Source organism: Acyrthosiphon pisum, chromosome A2, assembly GCF_005508785.2.
Source record: "Acyrthosiphon pisum isolate AL4f chromosome A2, pea_aphid_22Mar2018_4r6ur, whole genome shotgun sequence".
Classification (NCBI taxonomy): Eukaryota; Metazoa; Arthropoda; class Insecta; order Hemiptera; family Aphididae; genus Acyrthosiphon; species Acyrthosiphon pisum.
In genome coordinates this window covers 57782758-57804655 of record NC_042495.1, presented here as the reverse complement: position 1 = coordinate 57804655, position 21898 = coordinate 57782758, and the positions used below count along the sequence as shown (strand labels likewise).

General features: G+C 27.3%; 2 protein-coding genes across 3 annotated transcripts in view; one reads left to right on the top strand and one right to left on the bottom strand.

The window, feature by feature from the left end:
* LOC100162616 (glutamate-gated chloride channel) overlaps positions 1-3644 on the bottom strand; it is a 99981-nt gene extending 96337 nt beyond the window's left edge. For both annotated transcript variants that reach the window (XM_029490208.1, XM_029490209.1), the window contains exon 1: positions 3292-3644. The gene's annotated coding sequence lies outside the window, so the exon portion shown is untranslated. The remainder of the gene's footprint in view (positions 1-3291) is intronic.
* A 14298-nt stretch (positions 3645-17942) lies between these two features.
* Positions 17943-21898, top strand: part of LOC100162577 (glutamate-gated chloride channel alpha-like) — a 126154-nt gene continuing 122198 nt past the window's right edge. Inside the window, 1 exon segment of the mRNA XM_029490403.1 lies at positions 17943-18291. The gene's annotated coding sequence lies outside the window, so the exon portion shown is untranslated.

The window sequence follows — 21898 nt, the reverse complement described above, 5'->3', positions numbered from 1 at the left end:
AAAAATCCCGTTTTCTTTAATTTTTCTTTGTTTTCACGTCGCTTTTGAAAACTACTGAGAAATTTTTACTTTTGACCCCCCAAAGTACCAACTAGATTCACTTTCCAATCATAAAAGTTACTGTTGAAGAAAATCCAAGCAGTTTTACTGTCTTAAAAGGTGATGACAGACACAAAAAAAAAATATAATATAAAATTATAATATAATATTCATAAAGCTAGCTCATAATGATAAAAAATATTTGGTAAAATTGCAAAAAAAAAATACTTATTTACAAAGTATTATACCAAGTTATTTTGATATGATTATTTTAGATTTCCCAGCATTAATTATTGTTTATAAATAAATTGCAGTCAAGGACATTGACTTTAGTTAATCATTTCAAAATATGACAAAAGATACTAAGTTGAATTATTTTGGTATTTACATTGTAGGAAATGAATAATGATTTTCGAATTATTTGTTATACTTACTTAATAATACATAATAATAATACTTATGTGACAAGCCATTAAATTTAATATTTAGAAATTATGAACAATCATGTATTAGTATAGTAAGTACGATTTTAATATATTGTTCAGATGTTGAACTAAATATAAAACTGGATAATTCCATGCACAGCTCAGATAAATAATTGTGACTTATCTAACGAATAATTTTTATTTAATATTATTGCAGTTAATTCTGATTTATATCAATTTTGTATTAGCTCGTAAATGACTAAATGGTTATTTTATGAATTTACTCTACACTATATTAATATCATATTGAATACCCTTTAATTATAGATAATATAATTTCGCTATTATACACGCGTGAAATACAAATTTAATAGACTGCCACTGTTGTGGTCATTTCAGAATGTATTTCAATTAAAAATAAATTGCGCAAATACTATATTAGGTATTATATTATATGTATAAATTATCGTGCATTTAGTATTATAGGTATTTTTTAAAGTGATATCTTTATTATTGTAGTATATCAGTATACCTATTTATTTAGCATTATCATTTATTATATCAAAAATCTAAATACTAATAATATAAACATTTTATATATATGTCAAATTAAATAATATAATATATAATTGTATTATAAAAACATGACAAGAAAAACTATACAGTAGGTAGGTATTATAAATATAACAAAAGAAAAACAATTTTTAAAAATATTGCTTGTATATATTATATAATATATATATTATTAAACCATAATATTATTACAATATATTTATATAAGAAGATAAAAGTATTATTTTTAACAATATAACGCAGATTTATATGTAAGAAGATCGTGATATAAATCATCCAGGTATACCTATTGTCGAATAGCTAGGGTACAGTGGATAAAACAAGTTTGAATAATGCATATAATATATCAGATAAGCTAAGCTAAAAAAAACACTAAGAAGAATAAGAAAAAATTAAGTAAAATTAATCAACAAAATACGTTTTTGTATGAATGAAAAAATAATAAGAAGAAGAACAATTTTGAAAAATAAATAAAATATAGGGAGAAAAACAACTAGTGCAACACAAATAAAAGTGCAAACAATAGCACAACACTACAACAGTACATTCATCGCTCTACTATCTAAAATGGAATGGGCTTACCTACATAAAAACAAGGGTACATTATTAAATAATAATACGATATAGAGATATTGAATTTAAAGTACTATAATAAGGACCTATTTAGAGTAATAAAAAAAAAAAAAAACGAGTATGGCTAAATAATAATGGTCGTCTTGAATAAATAACAATCGACATTTTAAATGTTTTGAAAAAGAGGGAATTTATATAAATAATATTAATATAAAATACCTAAAAAAAAAATTATAACTGAAGGTCATACATCGAATAATGTTACAAAAATCGAAAAATATATATTATGAGTTATAATAAATCATACTGAAAATAAAAAAAATGTAGGTATATAATAAATAATTATGAGTTGATCTCAGCTATATATTAACAATCATTATAATATTTTGGACAATATTTTTTAACCTATTCATCATTAAGTTGCAAAAAATTATCAAAGACGACCTTTTATTTTAATTATCATCGATATCAATAGATAATATAGAACATTAATCAATATAAAATGGAACACTTATTAATGTTCAATATAGAGCGAAAATAATACCTGTAAACTATTTTTGTATGCCATTATACCTATATTTTTGAAAACACGCATTATGTAAAAGTTACTAAAATCAAAAATGAACAATCTTCCATAAAGAAGCTTTGTTTAAATTAATGCTTAGAACAAAATACATGTATACTCACATAGATAATAATATTATAATACTTATCTTTCTACATATGATGGCCAAAGTTTACTTATAGAACTGAACTTTAATTTCACGATTAAAACAATAATTTATACATAGTCAAATTTTATTTTATGCTAAATAGTTCATTAGATATTTTTATTTTATAATTTATTTACTATAACACTCAAGTTTCCACTCACCCTAGAAGTATTTTATAATTTACTTATGTTTTATTTTTAACACGTGTTACACATAACACACATGTTTATGTAAAAACCTAACAACAAAACTTCAAATATAAACATGTGTCTTTTGATACAAAACAATATGAAATATAAGCATAACTATAATAACATTTGTGAAATGCTCTAGTAATAACTATTTGTCATGTCTTAAATCTACATTATTCTCGAAGAATAAAGTTTTTCTTATATAAAAATAAAAACGTGTATTTCTCAAATTGTATATTGGCTATATCGGCTATATTATACCTTATCGTCATAATCAACAGTTCAAGATGGAAATAAAACCACATGAATTTTATTTTATTCTAGAGTAATGCATTTATGTATAGTGTGTACTATAGGTAAACTAAAAAGCAAAGTTATCTTTAACTTTTGTGTTAAATTATTGTTGAGCTATTAAAGAAAATGACTTTCTAGTTTCAAAATAACACGTTTAAAAATAATTTTAAAGACATTCGTTAGAGGGGCTGTTATAAAAATGTGTTTTTGTTATTTGAGATATTAAAATTTGAAGTATCAACAACAAACTTACTACTGGCTTAGTAACATAGGTAGGTACCTACTGAAGTTATTAAAAATAAAAATATATCCACGCAATTACTGCAGGATATTCAAAATTATATATTTTCTACTTAACGGTGTAGATTGAATTTCTTGTCACGTAAAAATTAGATTTTTTTTAATTTGTATTAAAAATTTAAAACCTCGTTCCCATTCATTGTGTTGCACAAAAAATACAGTTTTTGAATAAACTCCACGTACCTTTCACGTTCTGTTATCAAATCCTTAATCCACGAACCAGCAAACGTCGAGCCTGTGTACGCGTTCGTTCGGACGAGCTTTATCGTCTAGTACAGTTGAATAACGGTGATAATGCGGTCTATAATACACCTATGGAGGTATACGTGTAACCTAAAACGTCGCGATTGGAATTATTTAAAAATCTATGCCGGTAGTAATACGGAGGTCTCGTGTCTATTATTGAAACGTATCCGAATCGAACTATATAGTAATAATATACAGTATAATTATTATTATGGTGGCTCAACGAATTATATCGGAACACCATGAACGAACAGCAACTAAGCGGGCACTGCGTGGACGATAAATTTCACGATAAAACATGTTACACGACGACGAACGGTTCACGGACCGCTGGGGTGTTGTGATTTGGTTTTTTTTCTCAATGGTAGTGGTAAAATCACAGTGACGTAGCACCACGATAATATTATGTTGTGTGCACGAGAATACCAATAGTACAGGCAGGTGCTTACCGAGATGCGCACACGCGTAGGTAAAATAACAATAGTATTATTATTATAAAATGTTGAATGTCGGAACAACATAATATTTCATCCGAGTTGTGCTTATAGGTAGAGATGAGTAAATCATTATTTTCATAATTTATTATCATATCATGTGTGAGTGTGTTTTTTTTTTCAAGAAAGTAGTTATTTTGATCGTCCACGATGCCAATAGCAGAAACACAATTTTGAATGGACGTCCGCAATTTTTATTTGGAAGTGGAGCGCTCGCGAATATATCCCATCCAATTGTCCAAGACAAAATTACAAATGGCAAATTCATCTCGTTATCAGTGTTATTTTTAGTTTGTAGTACTTTACTGGCCGAGTTAATTGTTATTAATACATACAGATACATTAATGTTCATTAAAAACTACAAACCAATCGACTATAATGAATGGGTTCAATTTTAGTTCAAATAACAGACGTACCTACTGTAAAAGAACAATATTATATAATAAACAACACATTATTACATTCTCGGATACATTGAAATTTAACATCATAAATATTATATAAATCACGACGCTATCGTGAGATTCAAACTGAGAAGTATTAATTATTTCACTAGGTACCTTTTACAAGTTACAATACTATACCAACTGCAGCTGTTTTTACAACTACGTTGATGTTGTTTGGCTGTTTGTAATATTTAGTATTTTAGTAAAATACATAGTGCACAGCAATCAATTTGCTTTAAATCACTTCGAAAATCATTTTAATTGGAATTTATTATAATTTATAATACTTATAAATTGTTAATTATTTTAATTGTATAACATTTAATATCGTTATAATTTCGTTTTGCGTGCGTACATTTAGTGTTCGTATTGTTATTATTTATGCTGTATAATGAATAATATTCAAACGTATACTTGATTGTACGTAATTTATATACGTCTTAACAATGTTTGACAATATTTTTGAGCAACACACAAAGTCCAGTATTTTTAAACGAAACGAAATCGATAGGTTTAACGTGGCCAGACGATACAGCCAGCCAGCTCAAAACGTAGAGCGATTGAGGCTTGACGTTTTGGAAATGCCATTAGAAGTAAACATATGATAAGAGTATTGGGTGGTCATCAAATTACAGACGGAACACTGAGAGTGAGAGTATAAAATATTGCATAAAACGTCCGAAGAACGCGTAACTGTAGAAAATTTAACGTGAACCGCCTAACAAAAACGTCTTCGAATCCCAATGGTATCACGTAGAGTACAACAAAATATTACGTCTGAGGTCACGAGTGCGGGCTATAGTTAGTTAAAAAAAATTGTATTTTTTTATGCGCAAATAGTGAAACCACACACACATACTACTCTGTCGATCTGCGAAACGATAGCAATAAGTGAGTTTTAGTTTTTAACTGATCGCGAAACGTGCTAACGCTGCGGCTGTATCGTACAGTATAAACATTAAATTACATTATATATGTAGGTATGTCCTTTTCAATACGAAAATGCACGTTGTACACGTTTTGAATTAGTTACATTGACACCGAGCCTTAGGGTCGCCTGGTGTCATTCGACTCATATTATCTGTCAACTATTTCGTATGGATAATAATTAATAACAAAACACCAATAAAATATATTTCCATGATCCTAATGTAAGGCCAGATTGAATTTACTGTTTCATTGTTCGGCAACTTCCTTTTGAAGTACCTTCACTATAACCGTATAGTTTCATATTCTGTTGCGTAACAAAGTAGGTAACGTTAAGTACATTTATATAATATCATTAATATTATGTATGTCAGAAAAATTATACACCTAGCAAAACGTGTTAAACGGTATCGTATATTTAATATCTACATATTATATAGTCGATATCATAATATATTATATTATTATTATTTATTATATTAATATTGTTATGGGGTTATTGCTGTACAGGCCATAATACATTATTTTACAATAAATAATAATATGTATATTAATATAATGTTCGTATTTTGTTTATTTAATAAAATGTTATTTACTTTGGCATATTACAATAATATTATTGTCTCTAGAGCACCGGAGACTATAATTCAATATTACATTTCCTTTTAAAGGACCTAAAAGTATACCATGAATACAGTAGGTTATAGAACTTATATAGTAAATTTAATTTTCACAACGGTTGAGACATTTTTATCAAACAAATATATACTGTATTAGTTCATTTTTATCTACCTTTAAAGACTGATTCAGAATTATCCACGTACGCATATCCCATAATATAATATAGGTATCTGGTATATAGTATATTGTATATCAATACGTTTAAATTAAAAAATTATTTAACAATTATCTAACAATTCTACACTGATGTACTCGTATAATCGTTTTATATTATATCCTTAGACACAATATGTTGGTGCTCCCATAAACAAAGCGTAATCTATTTTAAATTTATTTATAACAAGTAATTTGTATACATTAATTTAATTGTTATATTACTATTACTTCATAGATGCACCCTTATTTTCTCCGATGGTGTCGTTGTCTCAATTTAAAACCAATTCCCTCTCTCAGAAATACATGTTTGGTTAGTGAAATTTTAACTTATTAAAATATTATGTTTGTATAAATTTAAAATACACACACGCGGATATCCGTACATGCGTCATAATAAATATTACTTCGATAGTCATCCCCACGACCACACAATGTTAACACAATCACGATATTGATTATATGGTAAGGCGTGGTATACTCGAATCACCGCTAGGTAACCGTAATTAAAAAAACAATAATATAGGTATTAGGTACATAGAACATTTTTAATTAACTTTAAAAAAGTGTTTGATGAACTGGCTTAGAAATGAATTGATTATTTAATTTAAAATATAATAGTGTCTATAAATGTTTAAATTCTGTGCCCCCCTTCCTAAAGTGATCCTGAGCACACTACATGCCTGCTCTCGATGACATCTAAATTCATTTTAAAATTGGAAAAACGTCTCTTTGATGTATAAAAAGTTAACTGAAGATTTTAGTATAATGATTATATAACTTTATTCAATAATAAGTTTCTTTTTAAAAAATATACCAATTTACGCAAAACGATAACTTTTTGCATAGTTTAATTTTTCACAGGTAAATGTATAGTTTTTTAATATGTACGTATGAATGTTTTTTTTAAATTAATGTTCTGTTATTTTTTCTTATGAGCACTTGGTATAAATATTATTAAATAATAATATTTAAATCAGCTTATTAATTTATTTTGACGTATTATAATTGTATTTTAATTAATTAATTATTAACTTAAAAATTGATTTTGCGTGAATAATTTTAATCAAATACAGTTTCAAATGGCGTATAGGTAACCCTCAAACAATAATACTCGAAAGGCGTAATAATATATACATATAATATACCACGTGTATATTATAATATACACGCATGTAACGAATTAAAACAGACAATGACTTGTAAACGTCATCATTTATTTGAATGTCATTATCTAATGTCTGTCGATGATATTTTAATTCAGGAATTCAAAAAACAAATATAAAGAGAGATTTATATTATATTATTCAGTATTTCAGTATATTACAAAAGAATTTTATCCTGCGATATATTTAACTACAACGAGAGTGTATTATTTTTTAAGTGCATACCCAATTTGAATCTTATTCAAGTGAATGCTGCAATTAAAGGAACGGACAATTGTTCAAATGTGTTTATGTGTCAGGTTTGGAAAAATTTTATCGGAATATCCGCTAAGCCACGATGTTTTAAAAAGGTGAAAAAGCTTATAAATAGGTTCCATTAATAAATATTACAGGTCAAAATGTCAAATCAAAAGGCGTGGATGACTGGTATGATTTATATGAAACACAATGTCTTGTAGGAGAAGCAATGGGTAAATTAAATTACAATATTTTGTTCGTGAACAACCGAAATGGCAATTATTAATAATTAATTAATACTTTTTTTAAATAACGATAATCGTGTTAATACACATTCTCTATATAACTACTAATTACTATAAAATGTCTTGTTTTTCGATTTTTAAAAAGTAATAAAACTAAATTGTTTTACTTATAGGCTATAGCCCAGGGGTCGGCAATTAAATTCTATGGCAGTCCAGATAATTTGAAAAAAAAATGTTCAAGGACCAGAAAAAAACTTAAATATTTGTTAATATACCGAATGTGTTTATTTTTGTGTTGAAAATACAGTTCAAGCTATTTAAAGCAAATTATTCAATATAATATAATATTAGTCAGTTTTTTAAAATTTGGTACTCTTGGGGAACAACTAATGCGCAGAATGTTTTCAATGTGGAGATAAGTTAATCTTTAACGATATCGATTCTTTAAAAATGTAATTTTGGAAAACGAAGTTTCCCATATTATGTACATGTGGAGCCAAAAAACATACAAATAACACATACAAATAGATAAAATATCTATAATGTGCGGAAAATAGCAGTAAAAATAATATTCTTGGCTGTCCAGATTTTCCCCTCAACGGGTCGGATTTAGCCCGCGGGCCGCCTATTGCTGACCCATGCTATAGCCAATAGGTAGGTACACATTATAATATTATTGTTTTTACATTAATTATCAATACAATTTGATAATATTTTCATTTCGTCATAATAATATACAACTCGAAGTTTTTATTTGGTCTTTTGTAGTTTATTTCAGTTAACGCGACTCGATTGTGTATAATAATGTATATTAATAATAATAATAATAACAATAATAATAATATTACTGCGCCAATCGGGGACCAGGGTTATGAGGCAGCAAACCACCGTTACGAATGCCCTACACTCGGTATAATATGTATCCCATCTGATATTTTTTTCATTATGTTAAAAAAAAATGTTACGTTTTTTTTAATCTTTATTGCCATCCGCCCAAGTGGCGCAACCCATCGCCTATTAGTTTGTTTTCCACGTGTGCCCGGTAGTCCGGATAAACACGTGCGTGAACCGAATACCGGTGGGATTAAAATATAATATGGAGACAAAGCAAACGGCTGAGCCTGAACACGGTGTTTAAGGGCAAATACCACAATGCACCGAGACCGCCGCGCCGTACGAAATCCCCCGGATCGACATAGGTATATGTATACTTCCAGAGAATAATAAATTGACCGTTTCCTTTAATTCGCATTGTCGGCACCATATCGGCCGATGGCACAATCCGACACCGCGACCGGACGTCAGTGGACAAAATATCGTCCGGGGACCGTTTATCGAATTCATTAAAAACCTTTTCTCTCCATCAGTTGTAGTTCTCTCTACTACTCTCTCAGCGCGTTCGAGTCAATATCGCATCGAACACCACCGGAATAAATGAGAGAAAAAAATCCAAAAATTACCGTATTCGCCCGACCCGGATAACTTGTTGATATTGAACACTTTTTCAAGTTTGTATATTGTAATCCAAAACTATCCATTACGCAGTTTACCGATACACCGTGCAAGTCAACGGCTTGCGTCTACGTGTAAAAAATTGTTGACACCCTCAATGAATGCTCGTGGTACAAGTAAATCGATATTATTGTATAATAGTTGTTAGAAAAATACGAATAGCTCAAATCATTCGTGTTCTGAATCGACTTATTTTATTCGTTGTGCGTTCGTACAAAATACGACGATGTCAACGAAAATTCACCCATCTTCGTATACTGGCGATGCTTACAATAATATAATGAACACGATTCTAGTGTAATGTGGTTTATGTATATTAAACATAAAATATGTCCATTACATATACCTACTACGGTAGAACGATACAAAAACCTAAATTATGACCAAAGTGTATACAATTTACTCTAACTCGAATAATGTTGTAAAATATCAGATTAGTGGCTAACATAATCAGTACCTACGCATAAAATACTTCTGTTTTTTTACCTAATAATGTACTACTATTCTATTCAACGTCGAGTGCTGTCTGTGTTTTCTAGACAACAATTTATTTTCGTACGCATGGTTATTACGATCCGCATAACGATCAGATATTAACTCAAAATATGGTATGCTCAAATTTATTTTCCAAACAGTACTTTATTATTTAGTTTATTTCAAAACGTCTTGTAAGCACTTTAATCAACATAGTCGAGTCGCGTTTTAGCCTCAAATTAATTCTCTATATAGTATATAAAATTCTAATCCGTAATTCACGTGTTCGGAATAGAGTTTATATATAAGCAAATGCACCATAGAAGCAATAAAAATACGTCATATATTTATCGAATATTGCCATGATTCTATGTACTTAATGATATTATATTTTGGAAAGCCATAAATAGCTAGATAGGAACGAATTTTAGTCATTCGTTACCTTTTGATTTTTATTTTATTACATTTCTGACGTCTTTTGTGACATTTTATTACTCATCGTAATATTATATAATATTATACTAATAGCAAATTAAGAAAAATAAAACACTCCGTTTAGCTCTGGTCAGACCTTATAAATCATTAAACTGTAAGGAAGTAGTTTCATTAAACATGATCAGAATTGTTCACACGATGATCTCATATCGGATGGCAAAGACTGAACCTCCATTATGACAATGTACTATGTGCAAGTGATAATTAGATACATTATAGTTCACTGTCCAAATAATACAGAGGCCAGAAGTGCATTCTACATAGTACCAGAAATATCATAAAACAATCAGACCATTGCAGATGTAAATAAATTAATATCTTATATTTAAAAAAAAAAAATTGAAATGTATAAAAGTAATAATCTAATGTAAATCATATAGTGTGTAATGACCTTAATTATTTTAATACCTATAAGCTAATAAAATAATTACCTTGCAGTTATTGCTAAAAAAATATATTTATACATTATGTTAAATCACCCCTTGAAATATTTCTGAAATCACAACGGTTAAGTGGTTGTTTTACTAACTGTCGTAAGTATTTACTTCATTATTAATACAAAAACATCTCATCTTGGTTTATAATAAGTCATACTATTTGCTAACTAGTCGTATATTTTTTTTTTTTTGTTCTTTAGACAAAAACAAGAAAAGCCTTATAGCAGCCTTTATCATCAGTACATAGTACTGCACTGGAAAAATTAATCTTAAGATATTCAGATTTAAATGTAAGATTAAACAACTCGTATTGGTATTATTTACGCTTCACATATAATTGGCATACTTTGGGCATCTTTTTTTTTACAAACGAAATACGAACGTATGTATAAGACGGGTTTACAAAAGCTTTTTACAAAATTAACAAGCTTCTCAGTGTTTTTTGTTATTTACTCAACAGTTATATATTGTGTAGTTTTTTAGTTTACAATTTATGTTTTGTGTTTATTCATTCCAAGTCTGGAAAACTAAAATATTATATAAATACGCTTGTTTCAAAAAAAAAAAAATAAAAAAAAAATTGTATGTTTTAAAAATATTAACAATCCCCCCCCCCCCGAATTTTTTGTTCGCATACACGCCTGATATAAATCGGATTGATCAAAGATCTATAATCTTATGGCCATATTAGATAAATATAGTTAACATAATGACATTATAACAGCACTGTTAAAATATTAATTTTTTCATGTAAACAGTTGTTTCTTTATGCTAAATTGCTAATTTGTCATATGCATAAATAAATACTACATTTCGTATGGTTTTTAGTGTTTAAAATACAAAGCGGTTTTCAACTTTTTATTAAGTTAAGTTAAAAATATTTGGAAGCCCATCATATGGGGGATGTATCTAATATGAACGAGTAAATAATGTTTATCGAATTTTTGTTTCAAAAATGATTATTTGAGGCGTAGCATCAAAGCAGGGTTTTTTTTTACAATCAGTACCTGCCTAGTATTTAACTAAGACTTTAACCTAGTCAGATAATATATGTATAACACTGTGATGAATTAAAAAAAATTAATGGCAGTAAATATTGATTTAAATAATTTACACATTTACAAACGATACTAACCATTTAACAACAATTTAAAAACAAATAATAATAACTAGAGGTCATATGACTATATATATAGTAGGTAAAGCGTGTTATTATTGTATGATACAGCATTTTGGAACGAAATTGTCTATTAATACATTCACCGCCAAAACAAAAACCGAATTTCATCAGTTGCACCAACTAGTAAATAAAATATAATAACGAAGTCCCAAATTATATTTCCATTAAATAATTAATTACTAAGAAATTTAAAAATTTAAATTTAAATGTCAACTACATTTCTTACATTGGGAAATAGTACGTTTTGCAAATAATTTATTTAGTATAGCTGTAATTTAATGTGGAAAATATAACTTTTTGCTTCAATTCGGAAATAGTACGTTTTTCTTCAATTATTATTTGGTCTACACTAAAATATAGCATATAAAATAGTGAGTTTTTATGCAGTTTGAAAATAATTCTTTTTGACATGATTTTGCCTATGGGCATAGTGCATTTTGCAGAAATGATGAATGTTCAACATCAATTTTCCATGGGAAATAGACAGTAGTACGAATTGGCAAAATCTGACATCGCCATTTGATTCCCTGCTGTTTTTACAATCGGAATTTATGTTTAACTCAATTTTGATAATTTTAGAAATAGCACGTATTTGATTTTCGCCCTCAAATAAGAACCTACAGGTATTAATTATTTTTAATTAATTGCAATTCATAGGAACTATAGTAAAATAACAATTGATAATAATTAATAATATTTGGTATTTTTAATGTACATTTTCAAATGTACTATATTAAATTACATTTAAAATTATTCGTGCGAAATTATGACGTTTCTAAATACAAGTGTTTATTGTTGTGAAAACAAAAGTAATAACTAGAAATTATGACTTAATTAAATTAAACAATACGAAATGTGAACGTAAAAAATATGAATGAATTAAGGCAAACAAACAGATGAAAAAACTATTAGCATTATGCACAGTTGAGTTACATGGTTTTAAATTAATACAAGTTAATTTATTGATGTTTATTTTATTACACTTACTTAACTCGTAAAGTTTTATTTTCATATATCATAATATTATCATAGAAACTTAGTTTTTAGATGAAATAGGAATTATGAAAAATATTTTAAAAAATGTTTCCATTTTGTTATAATAGTAATCACTTTAAATTAAAATGTACCTACTTATGAAGTTTTGTTTTATAAGTTTTAACGATAATGCATTGTGCTTAAAGCAAGAATACTTAAGATTATTCAAATTTAATAACTATAATCTAAAATTATATTTTATTCACACGCGTCTGTGTTTATTATTAAAACAAAATATGCAACTAAACTTTAGTATAATTAAGTCATTCTATTATTACTTATTCGATATACATTTCTATGAACAAAATATAAATAAAAATGTACAACATAGGTACTTTAAACTCAACGACCATTTCCCATAAACTGACATTGTACTTCACATGTATAAATTGTAGAAAAAGTATTATTTTTCAATAAATTGTTTGTATTTTTGATATTTTTGTTAAAATGTTAGGGTGATAAAAAGAAGAGAAATAAGAAACTCATCCTAGGATATGACGTGTTGAAAAAAGGTACAACAAAAAAGTTTGACTGAACAAATTATGCATTAAAAGAAATCGAACATAAATGGATACTTTAAATATTGCTTAAATAAAAAAAACATGAAAGGACGCAGACGATAGGACGCACGCTAATATATGATGATGAATTACAGAGCTTAATAACTGAAGGAATTGTGGGGCACATAAGACCGAGAGGGAGGCCTAGAATGAGGTGTATCAGCCAAATAATTAAGGACTACATGAGAGGAGTCACTCCTTAAAATGAGCTCAATGGAAAACTACAGCGTACAGAAAAGCATGGAGATATTATTTGCTATAGACTAATTGAAAAATAATAATAATTCATTAAAATATACATTCATGATTATTAAAACTGTAGAATGCATACTTCATATTGTATTGCACTATTTAATGGAGTTAATTTATCAAAATATATTTTTAATAGGCAATGCTAAAGAAAAAACAGAGCCATTTTTAAGGTACACATGGTTTAATGTATCATAATATTATTGATTATTGAACGATTTGAATTTATAGTTTATTATTTATAAGTATTTGAGGTTCAGAGAAACGGAACAGTGCAGTATAATTTCAAGGGTCGTCCCCTGATACACCTCCTATTGAACTTTAAATGCTTACAAATAATAAAGTATTTGTTCAATGTTCGATATTTTACATGGAAATTTTTAGGAAATTTCAATGTTTCGGCATTCAGAACAAGAGTCACCTATTATCTAAGAAATCGTTACTAAGGTAAATAATATGTATTAATATAGTTTTAATAATTATGATATTATATATTGTACATTGTACAGTAAACTAAAAAATTGCTGGGGAAATTTCAGTGTTGACTGTAAAACTATATGATATTAAATTTACGGGAATGATTTGATTTCAACATAATGAAATGATAAATTATAACTCTATCTAATAATTGATAAAAATTATCGAAATAATTATTGTATTGGTAAAATAACTACTCCAAATGACAAATTGCGTAGTTCGACTAGTGGTGAATTTAACGGACGTTTAGTCAACAAATGCCGACGGGCCCCTCTCTTAATATGTATACTGGGACCCAACTAAATTATAGGTAGTTCGTAGTTGACATTTTCAAAATGTTTTCCGAAAAAAAAATGTATACATTTTAAATTGCAAACTACAGTATAATTTTCCATTGTGGGGTTAGGTTAGGTTAATAAAAATAAAAATGTCGTAATTATGATACTGATATATTTTTTCTGTTATGGATTTTCTCATTTATTTTAACCCTTAAATCCACCACGGACTTCAACTCTTGTAAACCAATTATTCCGTTACGCGTAGCCAGGGAAGTAGGTATTACTGTAACTAGCCATTACTCATTAGGTATTCTAGAATTCTAAATAGTAGATATATTCTAGTATAGTCTAGTTAATGTAGTTCAGTAGTTCACCAATAGGTAGGTACATGTCACATGGTAGGAACTTATAAAACTGTTTTATAATAAATTATAACCAACATCATAAAATTCAGAGTATATACATTATATTTTAATTTTTTTTTCAAACAATAACAATATACTCGACATTTTTTTTTACTATTACTTTATTCTTCTAATTACCTATTAATAATTTTAGTATTTCTTAAAGGAAAAAAAGTAAATTGAAAATATTAAATTGCTATAAATAGCTCAAAAAGAGACGAAATATTTTGAAAATGTTATCATGTATGGAAAATGCTAAATAAATAAAAACATTTTAATCTCTATTAATGGGGACAGTATCAAGCCCCGGGTTTTACCATTTGAGCTTTTCGAAGATTAACATGAAGCACAAGTTTTATAAATTAATTTTGTTCACAAATAATAGTTTTTCTTTTATCTTGCTTACCAAAATGTGCTGTTAATACTGATTCGTAATACAATTTTAACACTATTTAACTGCTTGTCTAGTTTTTTGGTACAATCAACATATTTTTAATTCTGTGTAACGACCCGTTTTTGAAAAATAAAATATCATTTGTGATCAAAAATTAATTTTTGTATATATTTTGAGTAATTATTTTCACCCATCGGAAGTTATACCTTTGTGAAATTCCTCATTTAATTGATTTTCTTTAAACTTTTCTAAATTGATTGAATCAAAATAATTTAGATCCATTTTACCTTTTCTCTCTAAAATTTTGTTCACCAATAACGTCTCTAACCGTATCTCAATAACAAACAGTTTTAGTAATCCAAAAACCCGGGAAGTGTTTTATAAGTCAAATTCAAATTTTAATTTAGTGAATCGTGACGACAAGTTTTCTGTTGTCATATTGCAAATTGGAGTGATCGCTAAGTTTGGTTGGTTGTCCTGCACTTCTGCCCAATAAATATTCCTGAAAATAATTTACAGCGAATACGGTATTTAGATAATAAGCATTTGCTGAATGTTTTTTGGCATTTCATCAACTTCGAGGTTCTTTAAAGTTTAAATGACATTTAAATTGAATATATTCATTGGGGAAAGAACTTCCTAAATCATCTACATATATATCTTGAAGAAATTTTGCCTGTTCTAGGATTTCTATGTAGTTCAATTTTTCCAATATTAAAAAAAAAACCAGTACTTTTCAAATAACTGGTCATACTGCCATAAGCTATTTTTATTTTTCTAGCTCATTTTTAAGCTCTAAGATAACGAAATATTATGTAGTTATCTTAACATTTTCAAATGAAATTGAAATTGCCAGATTTAAATAACTTACGTATTCTTCATCTGTATAAAGGTCATTAACATTAACATTTACATTAACTGCATAAATTAAGTGCAACTTGTTGATTTAAATTTGTCTATTCACTTATATGTCTTTTCCCGTTATTTATTCTAAACTGCATTAGTTCAAATTTTTTAGATTTTGTTTTAAACTATTATTAACTTGTATAGAAATTGAATGTAAAATATATTTTTAGGTTTTTTAAAATATGTTCACAATTATATGCTTCTCTCATTTACGGTTTGCCTATCTAATTTTCTTTTTTGTTTATGAAGCTATATTTGTCTATATTGTTGATAGTTACGATAGTCCGCATTACCTTGTTTTCGTTTCTCAAGTTAGATTTTAAATTCTGAGCGGAGCGATGAATGTATTGATTTTACAATGATGTGTGTTTTTATTACCGTCAGACGTTACCTTTCAGGGTAGTAAAAGTAGCAAATTAGATGTAGTTACTATTTCAGGGGTCAAAAGTAAAATAGTTCTCAGCAACGGGAATTTCAAAAATATAACCAAAAAAAAATTTTATAACGTATTAGGTATATTAAGAGATAGATTCCTCTAAGACCTTTTTTTCAATATTTATAACAATATAAATTATAAATTATATTTTTAACGATCAAATAGTAAAGCTATGCATTAATTAGTTAAGAAATGTAAGTATCTAGAGCTAAAAAGTTAATTTATTTTTGACTTTATAACTTAACTTACTAATTAAGTTTCTAATCAACTATTTAACTTACCTAGTTTAATTGACAAGTTTAAGTAACTTAGCTTTTTACAGTGAAATTAAAAATAATCCATCAAGTTTTTTTGTGAGGGGGGAGGGGCAGTTAACAAATAAACCAAACTGAAGAGACGAAACAATAACAATGCTATGATATAAAAGAACACGGTAGAACTGTAGACGCTATACGGGGTGATCCATTTAACGTTAACGTTAAGACACTCATTATTTCAATAACTACTAACGTTATTGAAAATATTTCTTATACATAATTATTATGTATTAATTCATTTAAAGTCGTTACAAAACAAAATTTTTGGAAAATTATTATAAGTTTACTTTTTTATCGTTATAATTAGTTTTTACTCTTTTGAATTGCAACATGCATTTTTTTCATATTCCGAGGTAGAAAAATATTTTAAGTGTTTTGATCTATAATAATCAAATTTTTGACAAGTTGCTTATTAATTATAATTTATAACTACTTCAACTTTAGAGTAATGGAGTAGTGGACCAACATTTTGCAGTGTAGGCAAAATGCGGTGTAAACCTTATATATAAATTTACTTTACTCATCTAAACTTGAAATATTTATAACTCTTAAACTAATCGTCTAAAATTATATTTCTATGTATCAAAGTACTCTAAAAAATATGCATTCTGCTTTGGAGTATAGAAGTGAAAAATTAAAATGAATGCTGTCATTAAAAATAAGTCAATACACTTAAATGATAATAATAAAAAATATTAAAGAATTTAGAAAATTAGAAATTATTTTGTTTTTTAACGAAATCATCTCTAAAACATGAAATAATGAGTGTAGCACACAGCTCTCAATTTATCCGTGGTTAGGTATTGTACCCAGTACCCACCCTCAGCACGCGACCCACCAATGAACTCTTACACAACTCGATGGGTTTTAAATGATGAAACTCAGGTACAGGCTAAAGACGTGGCCGGCTATAACAGGTACAGCTGCAATCGAAGTGGACGGGGCACAGCTACATTGTATTTGGGGTTGAAGACATTGAAGTAGGTATACGTGTCGAATTCGCGCCACAATTGCCCACCGTCGTTTCGCGTCCCATTTTCGTTTCGCGTATTTTACATCCCTGACGGAACGGCGGCGACGACGGTGGCGTTCATTGTTCAGTATCCCTTCGATGCGACACCGAGCTTAACGCTCGACACGCCGGACGGACGATACGCGTAGGAATCGTTGACGTCAAATCCGTTTGTGTAAGAACCCGATACTTGTCGTTGTTGTTATTATTATTCGTATTGCCGTTGTACTATACCTTTCATTGTTGTATAAACGCGAAAAAAATAATTATTAAATTGTAAAAAATCCAAGTGCCGGAAGTGCGTTTTTCGCGAAACGTTGCTCGTGGGTTCTGCTGCAACTGCAGAAGCAGAGGTTATCAACGTCATTATTGCTGTTTTCGATACGTGAAAAGCAAAATTCATACAATTACACGATTTCAGGTACAGAGTAAACCGCAACAGGAAACGCTCACGTCCTGCGTTGCGACTATTGCACAGTTCAAACAAATTTTGTACGACGGCTATTTTGTTTTCTACATTACATTTTTGGGTTGTTTCTACTGGATAGATAAAGTCATTCCGATAGACCCTTTAATAATTTCAATAGATTTTTTTGTTATTGTTATAGTATTTTTGTAAAGACGTCATGTTCGAATTTAAATTCCAGAAAGTAAATATTAAGCCCACCATATATTTTTTGCTGAAATTAAGTATCAATCAGTTTATCAGTTGATTAGGTATTTTTTTTTATTCATTAAATAGGTATTTGATATATTAAATTCATATAAGGTAGTTATTAACATTGGAGTGAATTGATAAAATCGTATTCACCAAAGCATCTATTTAAAAATATGATATTAGTACAATTTAACAGTCTTGTAATACATTTTTTGAATAAAAGTGAGCAATAGTATTTAAATACATTTTAAGTACTCAAATACGTATTTTATAATTTTAAAAAGTATTTGGGCGTAGTAGCTACCTAAGTATTTTAAATACTTTCTCTACTTCTGATAATGTCTAAAATCTAGTAACTGTACTTAAAATCAAAATTAGGTAAGTACTTTAAAATTGTATGTACCTTATGTGTTATATAATTACCATATTATGTTTCTTATATTATTTTTAATATTACCACAAGTGATTAGAAATATTGAGAACGATTTGGAAAACAACGTTTTCTAACTCAATTCTGCATTAAATTTTTAAAATATTTTTAAATTCAATATATTATTACACTAGTGAATTGGTATCAATTTATCATGTGAAAATTCCTATAATATGTATTTTAAGCCCAATCTTAACGTTGTCTCAAACAGGGCAAACGACCTATAAGTTAGTTTTGGCTAAATAGTCAACCAACGTAAGGAGTTTGAAAAATGTCTGTAATTTTATATGTCAAAACATAATCAATCATTGGGAATTAATTGAGATACCTGCAACACCACTGTATAATATTTTTATCATTATACTCGTATTATTATTATTATTATTTTTTTTATCGGGTTGATCAGGCTTCAACATCTGAGGTTATTAACCTGTAATAATGTTACATATTGTTCTTAACACTATAGAGGTACCTACCTACATTATGTTTAACAGTTGAGGGAGTTAGTGAAACTTGAATTATTATAAGTTAGAATAAAAGGTTATAGTTACTCATAATATTTATAAAATATACAAACTAAAATTTGTACCCTGCGACCTAAGGTCATATTATTATGAAAATGCGTAATGCATAAAATGCAAGTATTATATAAGAAAAAAAACCACTCGTTATTGACCCATTCAACCTACTTTTGTTATATCTTTAGTTTGCTTAAGGAAAACATTAGGATTAGGTACATAATTGATTATTATTTTTACTATTGTACAAGGAAAATGTTTTTCATTGTTTTATGTTTCTGTATACTAATATATTATAGGTACACTACGCTATAATATATATATTATAATAATCGTTATGTCTGACAAAGCTTTCTTAGCTGTGGTTACCAGTCACTGCTTACTGTTAGTAAGTAACATTTATATTGTTTCATCTATATATTATGTCCATCATATTTCAATAAATGAGAACAATAATTTATTTCAGTAATTAACTAAAACCTATAGTATGGATTAAAAACCAGCTTTTTCAGAGTATTATTTTTCTACATTTGGAGCAGAAACTTGAATATAATTTTATTTAAGGAAAATATACCTAAAATTATTCATCATTTTCAAAATATCAATGCATTTTAGTTTTGACAAGTTAAATTATTTCTTCCTCAAATGAGAAAGGTATTTTGAGAGAGACACATTTTAGTTGTCAGTGAATAATTAGATGCTTGGTTATAACTTAAAATGCTTTTAATGTATTTTATAAATGCATAATAAGGTAGTAGGTGTAGGTATATTACTATACCTACTATAATACAATACAGTTAAATTCACTCAACAAAACCTTTATTATATTATTATTATTAAATTGTACTCATTCGTTCCAGTTAAAGAAGATAATCATAATAATATTGGAAAAAGGCAAATAGATATTATTGGGAATCGTCCTAAGTAATGTAATAAAATAAAATTATAGTTTTCAGTGACTGATAATAATGTAATATATTATATTCAAATTTTAAAATACAACATAGCTGTGTTTTTAAAATTAGTTATGATCATTTATTAATGCACCGATAGAGTGTGTTCAAATTTGTTTTATTACATGAGTACTAATATTTTATTAAATTAAGCTTTTGTAATATAAATTTTAAATTATAACAGTGTCAATGCATAATGACGATCCAAAACAAATCAATATTGAATCCATGGAATTTATTATAAAATTAACTTAAAATCACCTCACATTGATAAAAAATGTTGTTTAAAGAAAATGTATGAAAGTTATAATTTTAGCAAATTTAATTTAGTTCAACTATAGTTTTTCAATTATTTTAAAATGTATAGACTATAGGTTATATAAAATATAGTACCTATACTGCAATGATTCTGTTACATCTTGTAGTGTAATAAACCAATTTATTTTATAGAAAATTGTATTGTTAGTGAACAAAAATGATTCAACCAATTATTTGCGGATAAATTTGTAGTTTGCAATCAGTTTAAAAATATTAATTTTTATTATTGCGTACATTAATAAATAATAATAATTTTTAAAACCCTCGTGATGTAAAATAATATTGTGATTTGAGACACCTATATTATTATTATCATTTATTTTATGGTACCTAAATAATTCAAAATATGTGTACACGCAATGCGCACATTATATCTTGTAGGTAGGTATACTGTGACCACTTTTTTAATTCATTTTTTTTTTGCAAGATTAACACGTAGCTGTATATTACAGAGATTACAAAACCTTATATTTTATAATTTATACAACTTGTAAAATATGATCGAACCATTTATCCATTATTATAATCAAGGTATTTACATTTTTTTTTACCATTCAAGTTTACAGTAAATTATTTCAATCACATTTGTGTGTATATTAATGATATGTTGTTATATATATAATGTCCTATTTAAATCTATAGTTATTTAATAATAATTACGAAAAAAAATTAATTATTTAATTATTTTAATGAATCCAAAATATTTTTTCCTGTTTTCATTGCATTTACAGAAATTGATTTAATTGCTTTTCCCATGATATGTGTGGCAATAGTTTAAATAATGAATAATCGTTATAAATAATTATTGTTAATATGATTTATAAATTATTTATTTATTATTTAATAGCAAAGTAGCAATTAAAAAAAACTATGATCGCCATAAAATAATGTAAAGTTCATAAGCCAATGCAACTTTGTAAAAGGCATTATCAAATATTTTACATATTCTTATAGATTAAAATAAAATAAAAATGAATATCTTCAGACGTATAAGTTTCGATCGAGATAGGTATTTTCATAGCGTTATAGAAAATTAAAGAAATTATTTACCTTATTATTATTTCTTCATTTAATAAATTATAATATGTACTTAATGTTTTTTTTATATTACGTAGGTAGGTATAAAAAAAAAAACGATTATTTATTTGAAT